Below are 12118 nucleotides of genomic sequence, written 5' to 3' on the forward strand. Positions count from 1 at the left end.
AGCCAGACAGAATGCTGAAGGCCCAAAAGGCATTTCATCAACCTGCAACAGAGCAGCTGAACTGTGAAGAGACTGTGAAACCCTCTCTATTCCACAACTGTGCAAAAAATCCTCAGGACCCTTTCCCTCTGCAGAATCACAGGCAATGAATAAGCACTTGCCAATCCTTTACAGGCGCCCTGGAAAATCAGCAACCTGGACAAACAAGTGCGCACAACTCTGATTTTCTCCTGTTGTTTTCTCCCGCACTCAAACTGACAGACTGAGAAATTGGCTTCATTATAAACAGCACTTAAAATGAGTGACCAAAGCATGTATGCCTGTAGTAGAACAATGAACAGCTGAGAATAATTAGGGAAGAAATGGCAATGTTCAACAGGTAACAATAGATAATAAAAAACAGTAGTCTGAACAAAGGAAGAAGAAAGTTATTCTCCTAGAAAAGAGAAAAATAAACACCAAAATGTAATCTAATTTACTGTGTGAGTTTTTTTTATTATTTCCTATTTCTAATGAAATAGACTATAAAGACAGGGGGAGAGGTAAGAAGGGAGAGAGGAAAGTCTGCATTCATGCAGTAAGATCAAAAAACATTTCTCCAACTCAGTAATTCTAGGTTTTTGAGCTCTTGGCTTATTTTGACATGCTGACCATACCAACTTCACCATACTAAAACAGAAAAAGAGCAGGCCAAAGCTACTGATAGTCTAACCCAGTCATTTTAACAGTTTTATATCTTGGAGGGGAGGAAAAGGGGAGGGAAAGGGAGTGCTGAAGAACTGAAACAACTGTTTCCCACCCAGCCCCATTGCAAAAAATATACTACATAATCTAATAATGCATCACAGTTCAAGAAAACCTCATATAACCACATAACACATGGAATATTATTCAATGTAAACTGTCCAAAGTCATTATTAACAGGTACTTCTACAAACTCTAACCAAAAATACCATTACAATATCACTATCTTGTCCATCAATCCTAACACTGCAACATGACACTGGTTTAAAGAACAAGGAGGACTCCTGACAGAAAAATCCATTGGAAAGCAATAGCATGAGAGGATTCAGCCCTTATAAAACTGAATTCTTCACTGTGACCCGATCACTGCTGTGACCTGTAGCTTGACTACTGCCGTTCTATTTAAAATGCAGAAAATCTCCTCAGCCGTAGGGAGGAGGCCAAGAGGTCTCTATTATTAAGGCAGCAAAATAATCTCACTTGTTTCTTACAAGTTTCACTTGTGTTAAGGTCTTTGACAGCCTTATTTCTGCTGTTTTAGGAATTACAGGCTGCAACTGACCACCCCCCTTGTTGGAGAAGGCCATGTTGAAGCAAAATATCCTTTACACATCAGGTGCTTATTTTAACAGCATTGAATATTTGCACAAACCACTGATGACAGCAGCTTTATGCCAGTACAGTCTCAGTATAGAAGACCAGGAGGAAGCTCTTCAGGAAAAAGGCAGGTGGAATGAAAGCTAGGTCAACAAACTTGCCTGTCAGCCATAATCCTCAAGTGCTATTATTAGAGCATGTATTAGTAAGATCTCACCAAATGATAGTCTATATTTCCCTTCGTTTGCTCAGCAAGATTTATCATTCAATAAGGAGTAACCATGAAAATATCTTATAAATTCCCAAATACCAAAATCTCAACCAAATCTCAGAATAAGTGATTGCCAGTTTCCCCTCTCACAACTTTGTTAGTACTTGCTACAGCACTAACAAGCCACATATTCCAGCTGGTTTTCCTTTCCCGCCCTGCATATAGTCATTTTGTCACATGCTCAAGTCTGTCTGTAGTGTCAGAAGTATTGTCAGAAGTACAGAACACACACCTCTGCACAGTACAGAAGCTAAAATCGCTTTTACTTTTCAGTCACAATAAAAGTACTCTACAGCCTCTGGGATAGTTTAGCTCTAGCCCATAAAGGAGCTCGAGACACACTATGATTAGATCTTTGCACAAACTCTTCAGAATCCCTTAAAACAAGACACAGGTATCAGCTTTTATAAGTAAGGGAAGATTGTTGGTAAAAACAAGTTGAAACAGAAAACTAGTAGTTGAACAGCTAACTCCAACTTCAAGTAAACAAAGACAGCACTAACAGCTAGATGAAACAAAGTAACAGACAATAAAAATGTATTTTTTAAGAGACACCTTTGTGGAAAACTAGTATGAAAGCAGACAAGTAACCACCTCATGGCTTTTATGCTGTGAGGAGTCTGGCATTCACAACAGCGTTTCACAAGCACATAGTGATTCTGTGATCTACTGCAGAACTTTCTAATCCACATCAGACCAGAAATTAGCAAATTACAAAGAAAGCTTTGAGAACTATGAGCTAAAGCTTTTCATATCAATCTTTAATTACTTCTGTATGAAAAGGTATCCATCACTAAAAACATCACTGAACTTACAGAATTATCACAGAATTGATAATCAGCATTCAAAGAGGTGGCGGCTACAAACAGAACTCTTCAGTTGCACATTGATACACAACATTCAGTAACTGTAGGAAGAAAATACTCTCTGAAAAGGGTCAGTCTATACAGGGTCTGACAGTCCATGCAAGAAATAAGTAAGTAAATATGTAAACACTACCTTTACTATGTATCATAATAATTGAATTCCAGGTATACCTTAAGTCTCCTCCCAAGAATTTTTAAAAGCAAAATTACTTTCATAGACCCTTATTGCTTCCTACAACAAATTTCAGAGACTAGATGGACGCGTGACATGCACGGTAAAAAGGGAAGAAACAGTCTGTCAGTGCAAGATGTTAACGACTGCAGCCTGCAAACAGTATCTATGTAGGCTTCAATTTGGTTCCTCTTTGCAGTTCGCCAATAATTGCTTTTGGAGACTGAACTGTGCCATAAGGGACAATCAAAATAATTTAAAAACATTAATAAAAATATACCAGTTGTTTAAATAGATGACATCTTCATGGACACTCTCTCCCTCTATTCTTTAGAACACAAATTAGTAAAATACAAGGAACACACATCATTAGAAGTTTGTGTGACAAGAACAAAGAAATCCTTTTGTCTCAGTATGTACCATGTGTAGATCTTTTCATACATTATGAGCATTTGAAAAAGTATTTTCCAGGAGAAAACGTTTATTCCTTTGGTTTTGGATTAGAGCTTCGAAGAGAGCTGAAATTCTCCCCCCCCCCCCCCCACCCCCATTTGCATGCTAAAATTGTCAATGTCTGCAGAATGTGAAAATGGATGACTAACTCATAGAAAAGGTTACTTATCATGGGAAGCAGTAAGTGGCTACAGAATCTCAAGGAGAAGAAAAAACAGCTCATTTTTCTCTTGTCTTCACTCTTCTAGTGAATATATCTTACAGTAACATCAGGCCTAAAAGGCTACAGAAGAGAAGTCTTGAGTCTTTTTACTTATCCTTATACTCTGTATTTTCATATCTAAAGATAAAACAAATCTCCATGAAACCTTCCCATCGCCTCCAGAAACTCAGTACAATGTCAACTCATGCTTGTGATTAGAAAATAAATGACATTACAGAGAGGTGGCTTTAGAAGTCTACCAAAAGTTCCGCTAGCTAAGTCATCTGACCCATTTAGACTGGATATAAGGAAGAAGTTCTTTACTGTAAGGGTGGTGAGGCACTAGAATGGGTTGCTCAGGGAAGTTATGAATGCTTCATCCCTGGCGGTATTCAAGGCCAGGTTGGACAGAGCCTTGGGTGACATGGTTTAGTGGGAGGTGTCCCTGCCCATGGCAGGGGTGTTGGAACTAGATGATTCTATTTGGTGAAGCAATGGAAGAGAAATTGAAATATGAGCACAGAATGTATTTTCCATTCCCAAAAAGGAATGGCAAAAATCATAGAATCGTAGAATGGTTTCAACTGGAAAGACCTTAAGATCACCTAGTTCCAACCCCCCTGCCCTGGGCAGGGACACCTCACACTAGACCATGTCATCCAAGGCCCTGTCCAGCCTGGCCTTGGACACTGCCAGAGGTAGAGCATTTACTACTTCTTTGGGCAACCTGTTCCAGTGCCTCACTACTCTCACAGTAAAGAGCTTCTTCCTTTTATCTAACATGAATTTCCCCTGATTCAGTTTAAACACATTTCCCTAATGAAGAGTCGCTCTCTATCATCCTGGAAGGCCCCCTTCAGATACTGGAAGGCTGCTATGAGGTCTCCACGCAGCCTTCTCTTCTCCAGGCTGAACAGCCCCAACTTTCTCAGCCTTGTCGTCATAACTTATCGCAGCATGGATTATATATCAGAGTTAGTTCTACACTTATTTGTGTCCCATTGCACTGTTAATTTCGATTAAAAAATAAAATAGAACAGTGTAAAATACCTTTAGTCAAAAAAAAAAAAACCACCACAACAAAAAACAACCAAAACAATTTAAACAAGCCAAGGCATTCTCCTGTCTGCATCTAACTCTTCATTCAAATTCAAGCCTCTTTTAGTCATAACATCATAACCAGACAACCCATGAGCTACATCGTATCCAGATGATAGTAATCTGAGCAACTATTGTCTTGGTTTAAGCCCAGTGCACACTATTACAGTGCACAGCAAACATATTCTTGATAAAGAAATTCTGGTGTTAACATCTAAGATTATACCTAGAAAGTTGCATTAAAAATGAATGCAACTAATACAGAGATTTTTACACCTACATATTAATAAAATGAAACCTTCAAATGCCAACTTTCACTTAACACCATATGGATCAATATGCACAGACTGCTCTTGGTAACTTCTGTCAAATCTTGAAAGAATCTGACATGCAAGAAGGTGAACTGAAGAAAATTAGCTCCACTAGCGACCCAGAAGTTTTTTGTCTGGTCCAGAATGAAGTATTTTATGAATATAAATATCTTTTCTGAAAATGTTACAGAATGGCCTAATCTTGTGAGAGTTACTTCTATCTCATCCTAACCAGTCAAGAAATAGAGGTGCAAAATTATTAGTATGCAAATAAAGTACTTGCTCTGGTGTCACCAAGCATAATGTTATTATTAACAAGGACAAATGTTATTAAAAAACACCTTTCAATTGAATTGCTCCTGCTCAGTAACACTTGGACTGAAACTTTTGGTAAAGTAAGTTATTGACACAGTATTTCATATAGACTAAATTTTATATGTCACTGCAGAAATAGACACCCTCTGTAGCAACACACTTCAGAGTTTACAAGTACAGATTCAAGGCAAGATAATGCTAATTTAGCAAGTCCAAACACATTACGAAAAGAAGATTGGGAAGAAAGATGCATACATGGTTTTTTCCTGGAAAAAAAATACAAATATTAGGCATCTCTTTGCAATTTGCATGAGAGAAGTATAAGCATAAATCAAACAACTTTCTTTTATCAAGATTTTAACAAAACACCTGTGAATTAATCATAGTCTTCTGGCAACCCAGTATAAAACGCGTGATCCTAAAGCTTGAATTGATTTAAGCTGTGAGGCAATTTTGCAATCAGTCTTAGGAAACTGCTACAGGAAAAGGCAGTTTAGTTACTTATTTCATTCAACAAATAAATCCAAGCAACTGTTCCTAAAAATGATTCAGTAAAGCTTGAAAAACAGTAAACAACCAATTACTATAATGCTAAAGCAAGACTGAGGAAATCACTGCGGCAGTTCAACTGGGAGACTTTTATAAGTGCAGACAGAATTGACTAGGCAAACACTATACACTGGTTCAGGGTCCACGCCTTGACAGAAAGGAATAATTCAATGATGGAAAGAAAAGCATTTCAAGCATTAAGCAGACTGATTTGATTACAGTGTGTTAGCACACTCTTAAAGTGAGGAAATAATATTCAAAGTATCTCTAACATATACCAGTTTAACAAAAGTTAAAGTTTTAAATATAAATAATTTGATTTAGAAACAGGGGCATTTTCAGCAGTGAGCATAATTACGTACTTAAGCAAGCACATTAAAAATTCCCTTACCTCTTGCCTAATTTGAATCCTCAAATCAACATCGAAGTCCCTGTGTCTAGAACATACTTTATATTTTAGGAAAAAAAATATAAACAAAAAAAATCCACAGTTATTATCACAATGGAACAGTACTTAACACAATTATCTGAAACACAGGAGTTAACATAAGATCCCAGACATCAGTCCCAAGACAAAACTTTAAATTCCAAATGTCTCTAGGTCCAAATAATTTTTGAAAAAGTCACTATGAATGAATGATGCATGCCACTATGCTATAAAAAAAAAAAAAAAATAAAATAAATCTATTCCTCAAGTAAATTCTACTGATTGTCACTGCTCAGTACAGTAAGTTTTGTTGTAATAAATGTCTTGTTTAGTTAAAACAAATTTGGGCATGTCCTTCAACTAAGTAATTAACTGACCAATGGCTTCATTATGCCAAGCTGTGCACCCAAACTAATAGTTCAGATACAAGAAATGTCAGAGACAATTATTCATAAACAAAGAATATATAACTTAGCCATCTGTATTGTACCTTTCAGCTTGTTCTCTCAGACGACAAACTAGAAAAAGCTGTGCAGCACACCACATTACCTGGGGAAAAAAAAGAAATAAAAAAAATCAGCACACACTGCAATGGCAATGCTTATGGTTGCAAACGTTAATAAAATATTCACATGCACACTGCCAGAGAAGACAGCAGAGATGACTTGTTCCAGCATAACATCACACATAATTCACACAGTTATATCCAGCAACATCACAATGATTATATAATAATCAACTAAAGATAGCATCATACACTGACTGACTGGTTATGTAGAGAGCAACAATTAAGTTCTTAACTAATACTAAAAAACTTGACAGGATGGCCATTTGCAAGTCACCAAATAACATGATACTCATTCTGGCAACCTGAAAAAATAGCTTTCCTATCTTAATTAAGCAAATACAGCACAGCGCATTTTTGCCCACACACAAGACACACAGTGTTTCCTTCCCTAAATCAAAATGTGTTTGTACTGTTCACAAAGCAAAGATATCACATTTTTCTGCAATAAGGAGGGACTCAATTTCAACCAAGAAGGATCCTTATCGCAGTCAAAACATGAGCCCTTTTAATGCAGAGATCTAAGTTTTTGTCAGTCACAAGGACTGTTAATATCAACCTAACTACATGTATGTAAGGATAACAGTAAGTCTCCTTCTTGCCACTTTGCAGAGAGGTGGAAAATAATGGTAGAGCTAGCTTAAAGAAGTTCTTCCACTAGCAGCAAAACCACAAAAAAGCCTTGTTTTCTTCATACTTGCATATTTCTTTCTTGCAATCTCGACCAGCATTGTAGTAATGCCAACACACGCACACCTTGATTACCTCCCATTCTCCCCACCATCTCTTCAGCAATTTCCCCCACTGACTCTGTCAGCTTATAACTGTGACTTGAAAAAGAGGCAGTCATAACTGAGAGCAGCCACTTGAACTCACCATACTTCGTCATTCCCTCTACTTCTGAATGATTTGTACTACCCACTACTTTTGAATAATACATGCTGTGTTTGACAAAGGAATAAAAAGACCCTGAAGTTCCTACGCATAGTATGAAGTTTGCAGTGTAAAGTACTTTTCCATATTAAGGTAAAAAAAAAAAAAAAAAAAAAAAAAGTAAGAAAAAAGGGAAAACAGTATCATTGATCAACTCACTGCTGTTTTATTCTTTTCTACAGTGCTGGCTCTGCAATAACACTGCAAGACTCCAGGTCTCTGCAGTAGCAGACTCCAGTCAAACTTTCAATAGCAAATAAGGCTTTCAAACTCCCTAGTTCTCACCACACTGAGTATTTAATTTTCATAGTTTATTGATTTAAATATAGATGCACGTATTCAATAAAATTAACCTGAGAAAATCTAATTCAGGTAAGAGCACCAAGTTCTATCTTCGCTCTTTAGAGCAATTACAGAGTAAACCACTGTGTACAGTGTGTCTTCAGTTAGCAATGAAAATGTTACGTATCACAATAACAAAGATTACTTTAAATGCAGAAAAACCCCTTTCTTTCTTCCCTTTACTGCATCTATGACTTCCCCATATCAGGTAAATTTACAGTCTAATACAGCAAGCTTGCGTTCTAAGGGGGGGGGGGGGGGGGGGCGGTGCAAGGAATACAAAACTAAGTTTACTTCAAGTCAGAGCTCTGGATAAGCTAAAAAGATATGGGCAGCTTCTGCCTGGCTTTTAACTTACTCTAATCAAACTGCCCTCAGCAGATTTTCTCTACATTTCCTTTAAACATGACAGCACACCTAGCATAGCAAACCAGTAGTTTCAACTACGATTAAATATCTTTATTAGCAATGACAAAAAAAGAACAGACTTTAAACCACTAATCTCTCAGGACTGCCAACAGTCTTAAATCCATTGCACCTCCAAACACCTTTATCAATACAGACTTTCATTTAGTAATTTTACTTCCACATGTACACTAATTGGACAACAGTTCCAAAACAAAAAAGAAAAATTGGAGAAATGTTAATTTTGTAGCATACAAGACACTTTTTTTGTAATATATCATCTAAGACAGTAGCTGAGAAGTGAACAGTTTCCAAATACCATGTCCTCACACATTTCATACGTGGTATCTAGCTTACAGCTTCAATGGAAATGCTGCTTCTGCTTCTCACAGAGTTTCCCAGAGTTTAGGAATTCAAGATGGAATTATTTTAGTCCTGGGAGATCATTACCTGACAAAAGCTAAAAAGGCCATCTAGATTAATCAGTCACTGGAAAAGGAAAACTGAAGCTATTAAAGCAAATACATAACTTTTGCTTTAGAAATGCTAAGAACTTTCTTGGCAAGAAAGCTTACCTATATGTCAAATATAAAGCTTAGAGATCACCTTCTCTAAATCATGAAGGCAATCAAGAGAATTAAGAGGAGGTTGGGCAGCTGCAGCAACTAGAAGCTGTATTTTACAGTCTCTTAGTAGCAGAACTCTTTCACAGCATCATAATTAATTTCTGCCATTCTAGGCATTAGTATTAGGCTACCGTAGTTACAAACACTAAGTCAACTTTAATGCAACACTCACAACCTTTGTCTTGATTTTCTATGGTGACAGCAGAGTTAACAAGATCAAGCTGGCTAGAAATCAGATTTTCCTCAAAAAGTGGTTTATGAAATGCCTTTTTTTTTTCTTATTTCCAAGCTTCCTGTTGCAGTACCCCTGTGCATCTCTCCAGAAACTGCCTGACCCTTTTCTAACGCATTGTACATGATCTCACCAAGTAACTTCAGTTCTGCATAGGTTCATACTGTCTGAAAGAGACTGCAAAGTATCTACAAGTACAACTTACACTGAAGTAGTAAAGCTACTGGAAGAGTACAAGGCTTCTATTGGTACTCACGTGGTCACCAATCAAAGAATTTTATGAACTGCAGAGCACCTTTATGAGACACATGATTAAGTACCACAGTTCAGATTCTCACTGGCCCTGCCACTAAAAGAATGAACATAAAATTCAGAAGTATCCCACCCAACAACAACCAGTAATAATTTTTATAAAGCACACTACCTAGTTCTAAAAAGACTTCTAAACTTATTTAGCATATGCCTAATTGTTCACGCTGTATAAGAGAAGCTAATTTACAACAGAAAATACATACAAGGGATGCTCCTTAAACATAATGTTCACCTCAGGCTTTTTTTGCTTTGTTTTGGGGTTTTGTTTTGTTTTTGTTTGTTTGCTAATTTGCTTGGGCAACTCAAACCTTTTCTCCACAAACTCAATTCTGCTTTGAAACTCTGGAAGACAATTATGTAGGATTATTTTGAAAGATACCGAACAAACTATTTCCAGAAGAAAATTCCAGTACAGACTAAGATAATAAACCAGATTTCCTTGAACTGGTTTCCCAGAGACAGGAAATTACTAAATTGATTTGACACAAAGCATACAGAGACTGACAGCTTTTTAACAACTAAAGCCAAATTAAAAAAACCCAACAAAACAACAATAACTAAACAAACCCAAGACATGTGAAATGTGAAGCAACAGAAGAACATCCAAGTACTTCATAAACCGTAAGAATGAAATCTCCTGTGAGCCTTACCAGCTTCAGAACATGATAAGCTTTCCACACAGGGCACTGTGAAGTAATACCCTACACTCAGACTAAAAGTGACCAACTTCAGAGACCAGATCTGACAGCACCACAACTCACCAAAACTCAGTGGTTGAGGAAACATCAGAATTTTGTAATATCATACATATATGTGTGTGTGTGTGCGCGTGCATGTGTGTATATCCTTAAATAGTAGAAACAACTCAGACCACAGGCATTCCATATTTTACCTATGTATACCACTTAATTTCTTATTTCCCACAAGACCTTAATATTCCATATGCCACTCAGATACACAGCACTGAAGCCACATACCGGCACAGCTGAGGTCATACACACCTGGTACATGTCCCCTCCACTAATTAGTTTGGTGGAAGTGGTATCTCAACCACTATCAATCACCACCCCACCTCCCAAAACGACCCTATCTCCCAAAGCCGTGGAGGTCTGGAGCCTTGCAAACGCAACCCTAAATGGGAAGAAGTACTGAGGGGCAATGCGGGACAGCTCCATACACCCCGGGTCCCCACAGGCAGCACCACTTCGCCCGCAACTGATCAGCCCCAGTGTGTGCCACTCTACACAACAGGCACCTCATCTCGGGTTAGAAACGGGCGGAGTGGGGGTGTCGGGGCTTCCTTTGCCCCGGAAGACAAGAGACGCCTCCCGCTGGAGCAGGGGAGGGAGGTTAGAAGCGGAGCTGTCCATAAAGACAGAAAGATAGTGACAGACGCTAACCTGGCGCACGTTAAGACTCCCTCAGCCGGGAGGGGTGTTTGAGGCGGAGAGCCCCACACAAAACTCAACCTCTCTTACTAACACCTCCCCCCTCCCCGAGAATACAGCGTGCTTGCTGCAGCACGGAAAGTTCAACCACCGTATGCCCGCCCTCCCCCCGCCAAACCCCAGACACGGGGGACAGAAGGCCCGCTCCTCCGCAGCCCCCCGCCCCGCACCCTTCCGCACCCCCGTGCCGGGAGCCCCCCTCGCAATCCCGCGTCGCAAACACCTCAAAGGAAATCGGGATAAGCCCGCCCCGCCCCCAAGACCCTCGCCTGGCCTCGCAGGGCCCGCAGCCCCACAGCGGGGCGGGGAAGGCCGGTACCCCGGCCCAGCCACCGGAGAACCCCCACGCACACCCCCTTCCCGGCCACGCCACGCCGCGGCCCAGCACTGACCTGACAGGGGAGGGGCGCGGTCGCCTCTCGGGGCTGGCGGGGGGTTTTCCTCCCCGCCGCCGCCACCGATCCTCCGCTCCCCGACCCGTCCTTCCCCAGGCGCCGCCACAGAGAGAAGGCAGAGGACGCGAGCGCGGTGGCGGGGAGCAGAGGGGAACACGAGCCCCTGCGGCCCTGCCCCGCTGGGAAATTACAGAGGGGAAAAAGGGGTGGGGGGGGCGGTGAGGGGGGATGAAATTAAAGGGCTCGGCCCGGAGTTTAAAACAAAGAGGCGGAAATAGCCGAGCGTGGCCCGAGCTGAGCCGAGCGGGGGCGCCGCGCTCAAGGGCGCATGCGCGCCGGGCGCTCACCCTGGCACGGCGTTGGCCGCCCCCTTCCTCCCCCGCGCCGCAGCGTTGGGCCGCCCCCGCGCGTGTCGCGTCCCTCGCAGGTCGGCTGTGGGGCGGCCGCCGCGGGCAGGCTCGGGGGCAGAGCGGGCAGCCCGGTCGTGCAAGCCCATTGGACGTGTGCGCAGAGCCAGGCTGGGGGAGGCGACCGAGTTTTCCGCGGGTTTTCTTCAAAAGCACGCAGGTGACTTTCTGACAGCTGACCGTAGGAACTTCGACAGCTGGCTGACAAACTGCGGGTGGGTCGGACACTCCAGCTGATGAAATGCAGATTTTGGCTTCCTGAACGTGGAAAGGTGTGAGGTCTTAGATCAAGGAGCATGCGTCAAGCTTGGGAAGCCCCCACCAAGTTCTGCTTCACAAGTGGCTGAATAAGAAGGACAGGTACTTAAAAATTCAGTCGAACCTGGGGCTGAACAACCCCAACTCTCTCATATGAGCCTTTCCTCATGAGAGGTGCTCCATCCCTCTG

The 12118-nt window shown here is 40.9% G+C and overlaps 1 protein-coding gene across 3 annotated transcripts in view; it reads right to left on the minus strand.

The window, feature by feature from the left end:
- Positions 1–11490, minus strand: part of PCGF3 (polycomb group ring finger 3) — a 52653-nt gene extending 41163 nt beyond the window's left edge. For all 3 annotated transcript variants that reach the window (XM_065662863.1, XM_065662862.1, XM_065662861.1), the window contains exons 1-3: positions 11261–11490; positions 6496–6554; positions 5970–6025 (exon numbers count right to left, since the gene is read on the minus strand). The gene's annotated coding sequence lies outside the window, so the exon portion shown is untranslated. The remainder of the gene's footprint in view (positions 1–5969; positions 6026–6495; positions 6555–11260) is intronic.
- Positions 11491–12118: the final 628 nt, after the last annotated feature.

The sequence above is a fragment of the Lathamus discolor genome, chromosome Z, assembly GCF_037157495.1.
Source record: "Lathamus discolor isolate bLatDis1 chromosome Z, bLatDis1.hap1, whole genome shotgun sequence".
Lineage (NCBI taxonomy): Eukaryota > Metazoa > Chordata > Aves > Psittaciformes > Psittacidae > Lathamus > Lathamus discolor.